This window comes from Sapajus apella, unplaced genomic scaffold, assembly GCF_009761245.1.
Source record: "Sapajus apella isolate SASKATOON/1434 unplaced genomic scaffold, GSC_monkey_1.0 scaffold5, whole genome shotgun sequence".
Taxonomy (NCBI): Eukaryota; Metazoa; Chordata; class Mammalia; order Primates; family Cebidae; genus Sapajus; species Sapajus apella.
The window spans coordinates 10,920,696-10,938,683 of NW_022436945.1; the positions used below are offsets into that span (position 1 = coordinate 10,920,696).

General features: G+C 36.3%; 1 protein-coding gene and 1 long non-coding RNA gene across 4 annotated transcripts in view; one reads left to right on the forward strand and one right to left on the reverse strand.

Moving 5' to 3' along the window:
- The window catches only part of KCNIP4 (potassium voltage-gated channel interacting protein 4), a 1,204,862-nt gene that overhangs the window by 572,289 nt on the left and 614,585 nt on the right, over nucleotides 1-17,988 (reverse strand). The window lies entirely within an intron of this gene.
- Nucleotides 6,340-13,391, forward strand: LOC116545389. Its single transcript, XR_004266297.1, has 2 exons — nucleotides 6,340-6,802; nucleotides 13,278-13,391. It is a non-coding gene; the product is annotated as an uncharacterized LOC116545389 (long non-coding RNA).

Genomic DNA, 17,988 nt, shown 5'->3' on the forward strand with positions numbered 1-17,988 from the left:
AATAATTAATTTCTTACTACTCAACGTAGAAAGAGCATCTACAATTCTACTTTATTTGGAAAAGCTATCTTAGATTCACCATTCACTTAAGCCACTGACTTTGAATGTTTGAAATTGGATTTTGAAAAGGTCATTTTTCTATATATTTTATCAGCTATTTGCTTTTATATTTTTTTGAGAGTTATACATTGTGTATGTAAGGACTGTGGCACTATTGTATCACCAAATAGTGGAAGAGAAAATGACACACTGCTCTACTTGTGTTTTTTTCTTTCTAAAATCCTGTTGGTTTTTTTTTTTCAGTGCTTTTTGATATGTGTCTTATTAATTGCAAGTTTATACCTGAACTTAGGATTCATTCATTAAAGAGCCTGAGCATGAAGAGTAGCATATTTTTCTCTTTATGAATGTAATCATGCAATTTTACAAGGTTAGTAAAAACCCTCTTGAGTTTATATTTTTCCTGGACATTAGAAACATAAAGAGTCTTTCAATGAGAAATTGTTTGAAAGGGAATTATATTTAGGCCATAAACAATCTGTGGGGAAAAAAAGCTCAATATAATCCCTCCTGTTAAAAATTCTGAACTCCAGAATTTTACTAAATTGATAATGGCTGTGCACACCTGTGAAGAATGAGGAACAACTCTAAGCAGATGACCTATTGGGGCAATTTAAAGAGAGAATGTATAAAGTAAGTTGGAGAAAAAATGTGCTAAAATACATTCAAGGAGGTACAAATTCTAGTCTGGTACTTAGACCCTGTCTATTCACAGGCCGGGAGAAATGGAAAAGATAAATCTCCAGGGAGCCAAGACCTGTCTGCTTCCCAGGGTCTGCTAGTCCTGCTTGATCATGCTGGTTTTGCTTACAGTTTTGATCATTTGGTCGCAATTGACAGGTACTTGGACAAACCATATCTGCAGTCAGAACGGACTTACGGAGTAACAAATTAACAGACACATGCTATACATGGAGTGAACCTTGCCTGTAGCCCTGCTTTGAACTTATGCTCCAGTTCTTATAACTAGTTTTCCCCTAATGTCTAAATTCATAGTTTAATTCTAGTACCTGCCTCTCAATTACGAGGAATCTTTTCTTAGAAACTCTTCTAATCCTACCGCCACTCTGCATCTCTGGAGGCTGCCTTCTCCTGGATGTTCCACTGTAATGTATGTCTAGTCTCATCACATCTTGCCGAATTCCTCAGAAATTTGAATCACCTAGTAGCCTGTTATCTATCTATGCACACGGGATAGTCCTCCCCTTATGAAAGTGAACTTCTTTCTACCCCTAGTCAAGTCCATCCAGTATTTTCTCCTGGCCACCCTACACAGATGCACGCAAGACACACACACAGAGGCAAACAGACATCTGTTAAAAACTTTTCCACCACCATCGGCTCAGGTCCACTAAAACAAAATCCTTTAGGATGTGTTTTTGTTTTTGAAAACTGGTTGTGTCCCACTAATGGATACGAAAATCAACTTTATGGATTCATAATAAGCAGTATGGAATAGAAAAGAAAAAAAAAAAAGAATAGAACAGGTGAATGTTTTGCAAGTTGAAAAAGCATTATTTTGTGAAATCCTTTTCAGTTATATTCATTTGTGTTTTTCTCTATGTTCTGGGTTATGATTAAAAAAAAGTACACTTCTTACTGTAGTTCATCTTCAGAAAAGTTTTCCAAGCCATGTATTGGAGCACTTGGAGAGAAAAGTGTCATTTCTATGGTTAACCTTATTGAAATTGCAAATCTGTGATCTGAAATGGATTACACATTAAACCAGTACTTCCTTACAGATACAACAACAAACACAATTTCATCTGATAAGCAAGTTGTCTTCAAGGAAGCAGATAAGCAGGGTTCTGAGGGAACAGGCATCTAAATAATTACATTTTGATGGGAAGATGAGGAAATAATCTCTGTGATTGAATGGTTTACCAACTTAGGTGTTCTGACCTAACTGAAGGTGCCTGGCTAGGCAGCGGCCAGTATACTTTGGCAATGAGAAACTTGAAAGGGTGAGTTGAGAAAACTATGGAGAAGGGTTTGGCATGGGTGAGCTCCAAGCATATAATCATTCTACTGTTAAAAATTGTGTTGGGTAGAACTGGTGAAGGACAGTGATGGCCAGAACTTATATTTGTCTATGTCTTCACATATTTTAGAGTATTTTTATACCTACTTTGTTATTTTAGTGAGGCATCTTAGACGCAAAATGTAAGGTGGTGCTCATTCTCAGGATTGTGGAAGTATAGTGCCCTGTGAGCGTTGCTTGCCCGACCCCAGCCTGGGTCCTGTAGATGAGATTTGACAGTATTGATTCCTAGGCCAGATGAGGTGGCCCATGCCTGTAGTCCCAGCACTTTGGGGGGCTGAGGAGGGTGGATCACTTGAGGCCAGGAATTTGAGACCAGCCTGGCCAATGTGGCGAAGCCCTGTCTCTACTAAAAATGCAAAAGTTAGCTGTGTGTGGTGGTGCATGCCTGTAAAACCCGCTGCTTTGGAAGCTGAGGCAGGAGAATTGCTTGAACCTGAGAGGTTGCAGTGAACTGACATGGTGCCACTAGGCAATAGAGCAAGACTCTTTTCTCAAAAAAAAAAAAAAAAAAAAAAAAAAAAGCAAGTCACACAGAATTTAAGCTGAAAGGTCATTAATTGTGGTAAATTTGAATTTAAACCTTTGGCCTCCTTAGTTCTGGCAAAAAAAATGCATTTTTTCATCTTCAAAATACCTCAGTAAGAAGTTATTCCACATATATTTGCAAAGTAATGAACTGGCAAGATAAAGAGCCACACGATACGTATTTGTTATGAAATGTTTGTTCAGAAAGAATGGCAAAATGCAGCCAGCAAGATTTCAGCCTTGAATCTCTGCATTTAGTTCCATTTCAGAGGCACTTCCATTTCAGAAAGACACAGAGAAATTAAAAACCACTGAAGGAATGATTAAAAAAATGATTAGGGAAAAGAAAGGTTTGATTTATGAGGCCAGATTAAAGGAGATAAATGCCTATTACTTGGCTAAGTGACAACCAGGGAATATGATAAGATTCTACAAATATTGGGAGGATGTAAATATAGGTAATAGAGGAGACTACTAAGTGTAGTGCAAGATAGATCTAGTAAGAAAAAATGGAACGAAATATTAAACTGTAGACAATACGAAGAGGCTTTTGGCAAAAGGATTCATTAAGTGGGTAACAATACAAAATGGAAGATGGAGAAGTAGGAAGAGGAGAAAGAGGGGGAAGAAGGGGAGAAGAGTAGAAAGGAGTATGAGGAAGAAGAAAATGAAGGAAGAAAGGAGGAAGGGGAGGAAAAACGTGGAGAGAGAGAAGGAAGAAGAGAAGGAAGGCAGGAGGAAGGGAGTGGGAGAAGAGGGGAGGAGGAAAGAAAAGAAGAAAGGGAAGGGAAGAAAGGGAAGGAGAAGGAAGGGAAGAAAGAAGGAGGGAGGGAGAGAGAAGAAGGGAAGGAGAAAAAGAAGAAGGGAAGGAAGAAAAGAGAAAGAAAGGAAGGAGGGAGAAACAGAGGGAAGGGAAGAAGGAAGGAAGGAAGCAAGGAAGGAAGGAAGGAGGGAAGGAAGGAAGGAAGGAAGGAAGTTAGTTTTGTCCCACTGTACTTAGCAGAAAATATAAGAAATGGATTTCTGGCAGTTCTAAGGGAGAATGAACATCTTCCCAGAAACCTGAGCCAGCCAAGGAGATGGTGTCAACACCCAACCTCAGGGGAAAAGGCCCCCACTAAATCAGAAGGAGACAGTAATGAGGAGCCGAAGTGGCCTTGCAGAGCCATTACTCCTATTAAATCCAGGGCTTGTGCACAGGCTACCCGCCAACTTTTGGCTAGCCTACAACACACAACAGTTACTGTAATTGAAACTGAATTATAATACTGTCCTGGCACACATTCTCCCCTAAAAATACAACATATAATAATGCTGTTAAAATACGGACATCTGGAAAACAACCTAGAGTCCCATTGTTTGTAGCTGGCAACTGCCTTCTAAAGGAGTCCTTCACGCTTCCCTCTTCTACAGTATAAATGATGACATGGTGAAAAGGGGCACTTCATTTAGGTGAATCAGAAGTTTAATGTTTGTTGAGAAGCAACTAGATGCCAAACACCGTACTACTACTGTTTTTATAATGACCTTCTATGTGATTGAGATTCATATCCCTCTCACAAGATTAAAAGTCTAATGTCAAAGAAGTCAACTAATTCATTCTAAATCACATAAGAGATAAGAGAAATAGCCAGAAATAAATAGAATTCCAGTCTTCTTGTCCTCAAAATATTTCCATCATATCTAACAGCAGCTTGACCAATGCATAACATTTAGTAAATGTTCAATTAATATGTGCAGAATTGTGCAGAATCGAATTAAAGGGAATTGATGGTATAATTGAAATCTAAAAAAGTATCTCTAATGACTTTTGGCAATGAATTGATGAAGTGTTGCCAAATTTTCACCAAATGTTGAAATATGTATGAGTCAATTATGGCCACATTGAGACATGGCCTCTCTCTCTCTCTCTCTCTCTCTCTCTCTCTCTCTCTCTCTCTCCATATATATATAAAGGGAGGAGGAAGGGAAGGAAAAATGTGGAGAGAGAAAAGGAAGAAGAGAAGGAAAGCAGGAGGAAGGGAGTGGGAGAAGAGGGAGGAGGAAAGAAAGGAAGGAGGAAAGAAAAGGAAGGGAAGGGAAGAAAGGGAAGGGGAAGGAAGGGAAGGGAGAAAAGAAGGAGAGAGAGAGAGAGAGAAGAAGGGGAGGAGAAAAAGAAGAAGGGAAGGAAGAAAAGAGAAAAGAGAAAGAATATATATGTATATTCTTTCTTTCTTTCCCTCTCTCTCTCTCTCTCTCTCTCAGAGAGAGAGAGAGAGAGAGAGAGAGAGCAGCAGTTGTCACCTTTATTGTCTGCTTAAAAACTCAAATTGCATGCAGGTATATGGGTGAGATGATTTGATTTCAAGAAATGTGAATTCTTCACCCTGGGTCCTTAGGATAATCCTATTGTCCTTTGCTGTAATTAATGACCTAATTCCAACCAATGAAATGTAAAGAGATGAATAAAGATTTTGAACCCCTGAGTGTTAAGCACAATGACTCATAGTCAATAACTATTACATTAACAAGATATATTCATTCTATATTTTCTTCATAGACTCATTTTTTGGCATCCTGAAATGGACATGAATTCTTTCTTACATTATATATGATATATGGAATATATATTATATATATATATATATATATATATATATGGAATAAATCATATCTCATGTAGATACCTTTCACTTCCTTGGTTAATTCCTAGGCACTTTATCTGCAGCTATTGTAAATGGGATTACTTTCTTGATTTCTTTTTCAGATTGCTCATTGCTGACATATAGAAATACTATGGATTTTTATATTGATTTTGTATCCTGCAACTCATATAATATAATGAGTTTGGAAGTATATTCTCCTCCTAACTTTTCAGAATAGTTTGACCTGGACTGGTGCTAATTCTTCTTTAAGAGTTTGGTAGAATTCAGCAGGGAAGCCAGTGGGTTCTGGGCTTCTATCCGGGAGACTTTCTATTACATCTTTGATCTTGGTACTTGTAATTGACCTGTTCTGGTTTTGGATTTCTCCATGGTTCAATATTAGTAGGATGTATATGTCTACAAACTTACCTACTTATCTTAGGCTTTCCAGTTTATTGGTATATATGGAATACATAGGATAGTTTGATGCAGGCATGCAATTTGTAATAATCACATCAGGGTAAATGAGATATCTCTAACCTCAAGGTTTTATCTTTTCTGTGTTACATACAATTCAATTATACGCATAGTTATTTCAAAATGTGCAAATTAGTTTTGAGTGTAGCAACCTGTTGTGCTATCAAATGCTAGATCTTATTCAGTCTAAAGAATGATATTATTGTATCCATTAACGATCCCCATTCTCCCCAGCCCCAATACCCTTCCTGGACTCTGGTAACGATGATTCTACTCTCTATATTCATGAGTTAAATCACTTTAATTTTTAGCTCTCACAAATAAGTGTGAACATTCTAAGTTTGTCTTTCTGTGCTGGCTTATTTCATTTAACATTATGACCTCCAGTGTCATCCATGTTGTTGCAAACGAGAGGATCCCATTCATTTTTATGGCTGAATAGTACTCCCTTGTATTAACGTGCCATATTTCCTTTATCCATTTGTCTTTTGTGGACACATAAGTAGATTCCATATCTTGGATATTGTGAATAGTGCTGCAATAAGGATTGGAGTGCAGATATTTCTTTGATATACAATTATAACTTCTTTTCCTATCCAGGAATATCTAGATTATATGGTAGCTCTATTTTCAGTTTTTTTTTTTTTGTTTGTTTGTTTGTTTAGGAATCATCAAACTGTTCTCTATAGGGGTTGTACTAATTTACATTCCCACCAACAGTGTAATAGTGTTCACTTTTCTCCATATCCTTGCCAGCATTTGTTATTACCTGTCTTTCAGGTAAAAATCATTTTAATTGTGGTGAGATGATACCTCATTGTAGTTTTGATTTGCATTTCTCTGATGACCAGGCTGTGTCCTTCCCTTCAGGGCGGCAAGTTTCACTGGTCCCAGGCGGGTCTAGAGAGGACATCCGGGAGCCAGGGCCTGGAGTCAGAAACCTCAGGAATCTACCTGGTGCTCTATTCTATCATGGCTGAGCTGCCACTCCAGCCACAAAACAAAGCCCTTTCTACTCTTCTATGTCCTTTCCATAAGCAGAGGAGTCTCTTCCCCAGGTCCCAGACCCATGGTGAGTACTGCCTGGCTATCACAGATGTTCACTCAAATCCCAGGGCACTTCAATCACCTTCTGGTAAATGCTGCTGGGCCTAGGGCTCTCTGTTTAGGGCAGTAGGCTCCTCTCTAGCCCCGGGCATGTCCAGAAATGAAAAAACAAACAAACAAACAAAAAAAAAAAACGGCATCTCTTTAGAGCAAACTATCTTTGCCTTCCTTGATATTTAAGTTACCCCAAGTATATACCAGGCTTCCCCTGCCTTGCAAAAGCAAAGTACAAACTTAACATCTGAATAATTTCAATAAGTGCTAAATTTGTGTAAAACAATGCACATAATAATGACTTTATGTCTTCTAGGACAGTATGCTGACTGATGAATAATACTGACAGCTAATATACAACATTTGATTATCTACAATATTAAAAAATACTGTTTTATATACTCCCATGAGGACATAGAAAAACATACATAGTTTCCATACTTATTGAATTTATGACTGTACTGGCAGGCAGGATATAAATGCATGAAAACATTAAAAAAATCAAGGGTTAAATACCTATTTGAGATTTTCTTTTCAATAGAATTTACTAATATTTACGGGATACCTTCTGTGCATGAGAACTTGTGTTAGGTATCAGTATACAAGAAAGAATACAATAAGGTTATTTCTTTCGAGAACTCCACCATCTTGAGGGGGAGGAAAGCTTGCAAACACATAGTACCAAAACAACATCATTAGCAATATAGGGAAAGGTACATGGTGCTGTGGAATGCAGATGAGGAAAGACTTAGCTCTGCTGACAGTAGGCCTTATCAAGGAAGACTTCCCAAAGGAGGTGAGACTCACACTAGGTCTTGAAGAATAAGCGTTTATCAGGCCAAAAAGGAAGAGCACTCCAGGAAGGGGAAATATTATATGCAAGGTCATGCAGGTAAAAAGATTATAGAAGAGTGTGACAGACTGGGATAGCTGTAATAAGTATTACTAGCAAAATTACTGTTATTCAATGGGGAAGATGATATAAATAAAACCTTAAAGTGTCAATTTCTCATTTTTAAGGTCTACCAACTTAATAAAAATTGAGAGGAGCTCAAGGCCTCCTTAAGTAGAATCTTAACATTGCAACTAACATATTAACAGGTTTCCCTTTCATTAGTGTAGGAGAACTCATTAACAAACAATGTATTCAGACTTCATAAGCAAAAGCATACCTTCCTATTTAGGCTAGTATATCAAATTACATAAGGACTGCTATTAACATTACATGGATCATCTAATAGATCATTTAAATATGCACAGTGTTCAAGAGCAAATCTACTTTTTGAAAAGTAATTATAATTGCAGCTGAGGCAACTTGGAACATTTGATTAGTACAACACTAAGGATTGAGAATTATTTCTTATAAATGTACAGTTAAATAAGTTATCGATTATAGCATAAATTGATCAGCATGTATATGACACAAAAACATGTTAACCTGAATAAGTTTAGACTATCAGAACTACTGTTGTGAAATATGCCTTTGAAGCACTGACTCTAAAGAACACAGCAGAATCAAAGTTATAAGAACTATAGAAAATAGCATTTATAGTTGCAGAGTTCTGATTATTTGAATTCCAGGAATTAAACAGTTGCACTATCCATTTTCATACAAAAACAAACTGGATAAATGAGTGATGACATTCATTTTGCCAGTTTACAAAGTAAGGAAAAGCTTTATTTGTTAATTCTGTCAATGAGAAAATAAGAAATAATTGTGTATTTAATTCTGTTCATATTTAATCAAAACCTTACAGAGCATTCCGTATGCATGGTTTTCAACAAAAAGTGATGTCCTTAAAGAATAAGGAGCTTTAGCTTCCTCTTCAAACATAATAAGCGTTGCCATTGAACTTGCTTACTCTTACCTCAAGTGAACCATTACTTTTTGCAAATGAATTTTAGCAGAATTTTCCAACTCCAGCCTCAGTGTTCCTTTTTGCTATTTCTTTTGTTGCTTTTTGAAAAAACAAAAAACAAAACAAAACAAAACTTCTGTTCTTTTAGCTATGTTTTGACCATCATTTCTGGCAGGGCTCAATGGTACCTTTAAGATACCAACTCATTGGTTCAGAAAGCTAAAACCTGTCCCTTAAAAGCCAAACCTGGATCAGGACTAAAATTAAATAGAATTAACTCTTAATTTGTTCCTGTGTCCTATTCCTCCATTGACTGTTTCCTAGCCCCGAATAATTGTCCTTATTCATGTGTAAGACTCTGTGTCCTCTCTCTTCTTCCTTAGTTGAGTCTCGTTTTGACTTTCTACTCTCAACTTTGACTATTTTATTCTCTTTGGGCTAAAACTAATATTCAGGTGCTGTTTTCCCATCCCGATCTCAATAGTTGACAGTTTCTATCGTGCAGCTTAGAGTTCATGTCACTTTGAGCAATTTCCTTTAATGCTTTTATGCAATTTCCCTCAAGATGCTTTTTAAAATTTATTTTGTGTCTTCCTTCCTTTCCTTTCTCCTCCTTCTTACCTTGCTCTCTCTCTCAATCCCTACAAAGACACAAACACATACACTTTGACTACATTATGATATACCTGTTGATATTGTCTCTAGATATTTCATATGCAGATATATATTGTATATCTCATTTTGACAACATAAAAATCTATGCACAAGAAGCCATCTCCTACTTCCTTTGCCCAGAAGCTGGAGTCCAGTAAATTGTATTGAGTAAGCAAAATTGTTTGGCTGATTTATTCACTAATTCACTCATTCATTCAACAGATATTTATTAAATGTTTGATATGTGTCAGGCCTTACACTAAGTGCTGCATTCAATACTCAATTTAACCACAAGAGGTTTTTTTAATGATATTTTACTTTTTCTGCCTTACAAATTTTTTTTTCAATGGAATATTCTCATTTACCTTGTTTTTCTAGCAGTTTCTGCTCCTCCTTCATGATTCAACTTAAATATAAGGTTTTCCATGAAATATCTTCTAACCTTTAGATGTTTATCAGTTTCTTGCATTTGCTATCATCCTAGAACATGGGATGTTTCACATTTCATAGTAATTATTTATTCACATGTCTGTTTTCTCTCAATTAGACTCACTTTGTGGAAAGAGACACAATCTCTGATCTCTGCCTCCCCAGTACTTGTAACAATGCAGGGTACAGTGCAGGTCCTTAGTCAGTTTTATACATGATAATAAGAGCATCTACATGTACAAAATTTAGTATAAAGTCAACATCCAGCAGTTTAATAATATTATTAATAATCAATCCCAAATCAAGTGATTCCAATGACTTATAGTGTTTTAAAAGCTAGTATTAATCCTGACTCGTTTATTTAAATAAAATGGAATCAGAAGTAGCAAATTTGATTGCTCCATCCTCTAGAAAATAACATATAAAGAAACCCATTGGAAATTTTTATATTAACCCCTCTGTTGGTACCAGATACAGTAGATATTATAAGTTAATTAATATGGTATATTATAAGGAAATGAACCCAAGGATTCTAATTTCTTTATTGTTAGAAAAATGAAACTTTCCCAACAATTTGCCTATGTCCATTACCATTATTATGGTAATGACTTCAGATTTACACCTCCAATAGCGTTCCAAGTTTCTTATCCATCTCAATACCAGTTACCTCCCATGGAGTAACTCAGAAATATTGCAAACATGATATGCTCAAAAGACAACTCTCAATTCTGCCTTGAAACCTCTCTTCAACCCTTATCTCTGCAAATAGCACTGTCCAATATCTCAAGTCACAAACACAGGTACAGCAACCCTTACTTGGTCTTGATTCCAACTTTTATAACTCCACTCTCATCCAACCTTAAACAAGTCCTGCTGTCTTCATCCCAAATAGATTAAATCCTTCTCTCCATTTCCTGTAATGTGTTACATCAGTGGAGAGTCCCATTTCTCCCTGTGTTTAGTACTGAAACAGCTTCCTCTCTGTACTCCTTGTTTCTGATCTTGCTCCTTTCAATTCAAAGAGTTTCTTTTTTTCAACAATTATACTTTAAGTTCTGAGATACATGTGCAGATCATGCAGGTTGTTACATAGGTATACATGTGCCATGGAGGTTTGCTGCACCCATCCCCCTCTCAGCTACATTAGGTATTCTCCTAATGTTATCCCTCCCCAATACCCCCACCCCCTGCTATCCCTCCTCTAACCCCCCCACTCCTGACAGGCCCCAAGTGTGTGATGTCCCTCTCCCTGTGTCCATGTGCTCTCATTGTTCATTACCCACTTATGAGTGAGAACATGCGGTATTTGGTTTTCTGTTCCTGTGTTAGTTTGCTGAGAATGATGGTTTTTAGCTTCATCCATGTCCTTCCAAAGACATGAACTCATCCTTTTTTTATGGCTGTATAGTATTCCATGGTGTATATGTGCCACATTTTCTTTATCCAGTCTATCATTGATGGGCATTTTGGGTTGGTTCCAAGTCGTGTACTACATCAGACTATTCCTCAAAACCATCCAGGGACTTCCCATGTTATTTAGAATAATATTTCAATTTTTTATGGCTTATCAAGTATTATCTGCCTCTAATTCTTTCTGCAATGTTTCAGCTTTAATAATTTTCTTTGAGCTCCTGTAACACACCAAGGTCTTTACCTGCTCGCAGCCTTTGTACAAGCTGTTCTTTCTTCTTGAAATGCTCTTTCCATGAAGTCCTTTTATTGTTGGTTACTTCTTAGCATTTTGATCTCTGTTCATATTCTCTGGTCATGCTCTTGAATAGTTGTTCCCTTCAATCCCATAGAAATGTGTAATTTTTTCCATTCTTTCATAATTCAATTGCCAATTCTCAATAGAATTGGTGATTTTGCTTTAATAATACTTGTCCTTATTTGTGTCTTACTTATTTTCCCTCCTGGATTATAAATATTTTTAGGCAAAGACCTTCATAAGTCTTTTTACTCCCAGGGACCAGTATGGAGTAAAGCACTTAAAAAAAAATGTCTGTTGACAAGCAAATGCAGTAAAACAAAATAACTTAAAATTAAAAAAAAAACAAAACTCAATAGGCCTTAATTAAACAACTACTTTCTGCACATAGATATACTCATAAATTCTAGACGTTTAATATTCACAATAGCACTGTAAGGTACATCATATCATCCTCATTTAATTAATGACAAAAGCAAGTTTCTCAAAGTGTTGGTACAATTTCTGGATTTTAATCTAAGTTCCTGAGTCTAATCCCCATCCTTTGCTTTTTTTCATTCCCTATCCCCAAAGCCATCATTTAATTTAAATATAGTTTCTACCTCTTGCTGACATTTAACCATAAATTATTTTTCCACCATTAAATTAAAAAGAAAAAAAAATAAAGGAAAATACAACCCATGGCAATACACACTGGCATTCTGTCTTTGAAAACAACCACAAAAAAAAATAAAAACCATCAATAAAAACCTACTAAACCTGCCATAATAAATTAAAGATGTGTTAAAGGGAAAGAATGGATACTTCTGCTGATAAGGCTCATGGCCGGTGGCCAAAAGGAAATCTTCTGCTGTTCTTTAATAACTCAGTTCAAAAACCTTGGAAATCTTTACACCACTACTCTATCATATCACTTTAGAAATAAATTACAGGAAGTAATAAACATGGTATTTTCCTAAGTGTACTAAATTGTGAAAGAAAGAATTCTTCATCCAAGTGCCCACTGTCTGTTGCAAAGTCAGCTTAAGAAACTAGCTACAAAAACTCACCTTTTTAAAAAATCCAACAATCCTCCATAAACACCTAATGGAGAGGCAGGGGCATGGCGGTTGAGGGTTCAAGCTTAGAAATGAAGGGTTCAAGTCTCTCCTCAACTTTGCCAGCTGTATGACACTGAATAAATTATTCCTTTTGCTCATTATCAAAATATAGTTAATAATATTGTATATCTGATAGGGTTCTGGGAGGAATTAAAAGTCAAAACTAGTCAAATGGCCACTAGGTACAAAGATCTCCAAAAAAATAATGTTAACTTTGGCTACAGAATAATGCGTCCTGAGGGGCATAAGTTTCTGATACTCTGGGTATTGAGGACAGAAGTATTATGGAAGGGGTAACAAGGTAGCTGGCAGAGTAAATGGAGTTAAATAACCTTGAGGTATTTTAGGAACAAGCTATTCCCTTACCATTTTTTAAAATAGCTTTTGTTGGAGGTATAATTTGCACATCATAAAATTCACCCACTTAAGCGTACAACTGAATAACTTTTAGGAAATTTACCAGGTTATATAACCGTCACTAACATCTAACATCAGAATATTTTCATTGCCTCAGAAAGATTCCTCATGCTCATTTACAGTAACTGCCATTCACACCCCCGCCCCAGGCAACCACTTATCTATATTCTGTCTCTGTAGGTTTGCCTCTTCTGGATATTTTATATAAATGCTATACAAATATAATATATATAAATGCTATTATACCATTTGTGATCTTTTGTATATGGTTTCTTTCAGATCACATGATGGGAAGGCTCAACTCTGCAATGGCATGTGTCAGTTTGCTTCTGTTGCTAAATTGTGTTCCATTCTGTAAATACACTACGTTGTTTTGATCCATTCAACAGTTGACAGACTCTTATTTCTAGTTTTTGACTATGACAACTCATGCTTGTATAAACATTTCTATACAAGTCTTTTTCTACACCTGTGTTTTCATTTCTTTTCAGTACATTCCCAGGAGCTCTCCTTTTCCATTTAATAGAAAAGATCTACCCTTGAAAGACCCCAATGCAACTTGTTAGAAGAGGGTAGGGAGTTCTAATTCCAACTTACCAGTAACTACTGAGTGATCAGCTCACACACTGAAGTAGAAAAAAAAAGGCATATCAGTTTTTATCTCTGCCCTTTTCCCACTAAATATCCTTGTGACTTTGGGAGATAACTGTGCCTCGTAGCATCTAGGCATCTTCACTTGTGAACTAAAGGCAGAAACAGGATGTTCTCTGAACTCTCTTTTACCTTAAAAACATCATACTCTTAGTAACTAAAATTTTATAAAGAAATCCAAAAAGTACAATCAATGGATTATCTCCCTTGACTCTGACATTTTCTGGTCATAGCCAGCACTAATCACAAAATGTATGATACAGAAAGCGTTTGGGTACTGTGTATTGCATGCAGAATCCAGGATTTACTAGGTGTCACTCTCCATGTGTCTGTTTTGCTCTTGGAATTCTTGTATGTCACTCTATTTCTCTGTCCATATTTTGCTAAGGCAGTTTTTTGTTCAGAGTTAATTGGGCATAAAACAAACATTAGTACAAGAAAATAGGGTGGATTGTTTTAACAAACATTTAAAAAATATAAATCCATGTAACTACCGTCACCTCCAAAATAGTCACCTCATTGGTTTTATATTTCTTTCCTTTATTCTAATATCACTCAGGGCATACTTGGATATTTCCCTTTGGAATTGCCCTCCAAATAGTGGTATAGCCAATTTATAAAATTAATTTTCAAACCTTATTATGAAATGTTAGGCTTGTCGAAGGGAGTATAAAGAAAAATACAATGAGCATGCATGGACCAATCACAAAGCTTTAAAATAACTGATTACTAGCCGGGCACAGTGGCTCATGCCTGTAATCCCAGCACTTTGGGTGGCCAAGGTGGGTGGATCACAAGATCAGCAGTTCAAAACCAGCCCGACCAACATGGTGAACCCCATCTCTACCAAAAAATTACAAAAATTATCTGGGTGTGGTGGCACACACTTGTAATCCCAGCTACTCAGCAGGCTGAGGCAGGGGAATCACTTGAACACTGAAGACAGAGGTTGCAGTGAGCCGAGATCGAGCCATTGTACTCCAGCCTGGATGACAGAGCAAGACTCCATCTCAAAATAAAAAACAACACAAACAAACAAAAATTGATTACTGATGCTCTGGGGTCTAGTAATATCCCTCATCAACTTTCTCTCTAGTTATCTCTAATAATTTCTACATTTGAACATGAGTGTCCTCACACACGTATTTATATTTTTACATATGTATGTTACCCTGACTAATATATGATATTGCTTTTCTAGTTTAAGTATTTATATAAATGGTATCAAAATGGCATCAAACTATATGCATGATCCAGTATGATCCAGTTTGCTGGATTAACTCAATATCATGTTTGGTGAATTTATTTACATTGAGGGATGAGTTCTAATCTGATATTCACCTTGTATAACAATTAAATTTTTAATAAACCAGAATTTTTGATACTATTTCATATTGATATATATTTAGATGATATCTAGTATTTTGCTCCCACAAACACTTTTAGCTGTAAACATTCTTGTATCTATCTTCTTTGTATACTTATTGAAGGGTTTTCCTAGAACTACCATTACCTAGAGTTTCATTACCTAGGAATGAAATTTCCAGATTCTGAGAAATGAATACCTTCATTTTTACTAATTACTGCTGCATTTTCTCCAAACTGTTTATACCCACTTTTATTCTATTCATCAAGGTATAAAGCTCTCATTTGTGCATAGCTCCCCTAAACTCATTACTGTTAGACATTTTAATTTTCCTAGTTACCAATTTGATTCTTAAATAGCAAGTTTAACCAAAAATAAGTGACTATGTCCTATGAATATACCTCTGTGCTTGGTTCTGTGTGGAATGCAAAATGTGATATAATGGAAATACACTGGAATTGGAGGAACCAAAAACAGCCCTCACTCTTGCTGTCTGTGAAAACCTGAGCAAGTTGTTTAACCTCTTCAATGCTCAGTTTCTTCATCTGTAATATGAAGGATTGGACAGGAAAATGTTTCAGGCTCCTTTCACCTTCATCCTACTTGAGTTTATGATGGTCTACGGGAGCTTACAAGGCAGGAGGAGGTGCAAAACACAAGTAACTTTAATAGTAGACCCAAATATGCATGTAGAAGGCATTAGGAGAGAATAGGACAAAGGATCTAAATAGGATGAGGGAGAAACTAGAAAGGTTTCATCCACATAAATCGAATGAGATTCACCAAGATGGCATGGATGGAATGGAGGAAAGGCAGTTAAGGAGAGGAAAGAGCATGGCGGATGGGGTTGTAAAAGAAGGCAGTGAGGGAGAGGGGCAAGGATAGGAAGAAGGGTGTGGCTGGAGCAAAAGTTGTTTAGGTACATGCTGGGAAGCAGAGAAGATGAGGCCAGATATTTTGTGATTTTTATTATGTCAAGCTGTAATAAATCTTCAGTATATTATTGATAATTTGATTTTTAAAACTCTTCAAAGCAATGTGGAATCAAATCTGCAGAGAAGGCAGATAGTCATTTTATTTTCACTTTAAAATGATGCCATGAAACCAATTTCTTCTGAGGCCAATAAGCTGATTCTGCAGTCACTTCTCTAGCAGGACTGCTCAGGGGGCTTGAGAAATGGGAAGAAGCATTGCAGAGAAAAGAATGGAGTCTCCTTGGGTGCAAGCTTTGAACAGACATGCTTCTCTGGATTTCTGAATTTTATCAGGTGGTTTAAAAGATTCATTATTTTATAGTTATACTTGGTATTGCAAATTCTTAGAGCCTGATGGAATTTTAGTATTCCCACACAAAATTTAAAAAGTACAGAGAATTTTTTTATTACTGAGAGGAAAAAATACCTTCTAAGAGGCTTCAACTGGCTATGCTAGAAAGGCTGGGAATTTTGAAAAAATCATTAATGTATCTCATTTTGAATAAACTGATTTATTATTGGTTATAAACATGGACCTCAAAGACAAATGCCTGGGTTCAAATCTAGACTTTCCTATTGTAAAGAGAGATTTTTATTTAAGCAAGTTATTTAAGATCAGTTTGTTACTATTAGTATTGCATTTGGCTAGATGTAACAAAATACCTAAGTCAATTTCTTCCACCTGTGTAATGTCTTGTTTTTCTCATATCATAGGACGTCACAGGCGGGCAGCTAAAGCCTGGCTCTATGGTATTGCTAATGACCTATGCTCCTTCCAGCTTTCTACTCCACCATTCTTGATATGTAGCTTTTGTCCTTGGTTTCAAGATAGCTCCTTTATCACTAAGCATTGCTTCTGAGTTTGAAAAAGAAACAAGGGAGAATGAACCAAAATCCTTCCCTTTATAAGACTTTGTATTTTTATCAAAAGCTTACTCCACTCAAGAGATTTACTTAAGTCCCACTGGTTATACATTGTGGCATAGGAACCTGGAAAACCAATTTAAAAAAAATTGCTGAATGCACAGTTCATTGCTATCCTAAAGAAAATTAGAATTCTTTTAGTAAAAATGATGTCTAGCCAGGTATGGTGGCATGTGACTATAAACTCTTGAACTTGGTAACCAGAGGTTGCAGTGAACTGGGATCATGCCACTGCACTCCAGCCTAGGTGACAGAGTGAGACTCTGTCTCAAAAAATCCAAAACCAAACAACAACAATAACAACAAAAAACGATGTTAAAGTGAGAATTTGGTAACAGCTAACAGTGCCTGCTATATACTAAAGAGTTATTTTGAAATTTAAAAGCAAAATAAGTCGTAGCACATAGTAACCATTCAATAATTGTTACTACCAAAAGGATTATATTAATGTGTAACTACTAATGTTATATTATTTATGCTATATATATACATTCCTCCAAGTACACTTTAATCGTTCATGGCCCAGATCAAATACCACATCTACTACCACCTACTAACATTCTCTGATTCTGCCACTCAGACAGTTTTTCGATACCACTTGATCAGTTATAGTTGATGAAACACAAACTAATCTGACAAGTAAGAAAAAGGATTGTGTTGGAAGGACACAAAATTATAGAATTCAGAGGAGAGCTAGTTCCAATAAGTCATATAGGAACCTATAGAAACATGGGAACCTAAATAAGCTTCATGGGGGTAAACACCACCAAGCTTGTGTGTTTAGCTTCTTGAGCTACCATAGCAGAAAGTAATTATTTGATTCCTACCAGGATACACAATGCAATTGCTCTTAAATAGGCAAGTGCTTTGCTTCTAGACAGATAAAGCATGACTGCTCTCTATTATAGGGTCACATGGACATAAGTTGTTGACTTTGGTCAAATGACACTATGATAGCTCAGTGTTATCCGGTTGCAGAAATGCCTATTTGTTCACCGAAATTCTGCTGAGTAACTGTAATAACAATAAGAGGGAAATTGTTTCAGAGAAAATTGCGTGAATAAATTTAAAAGAA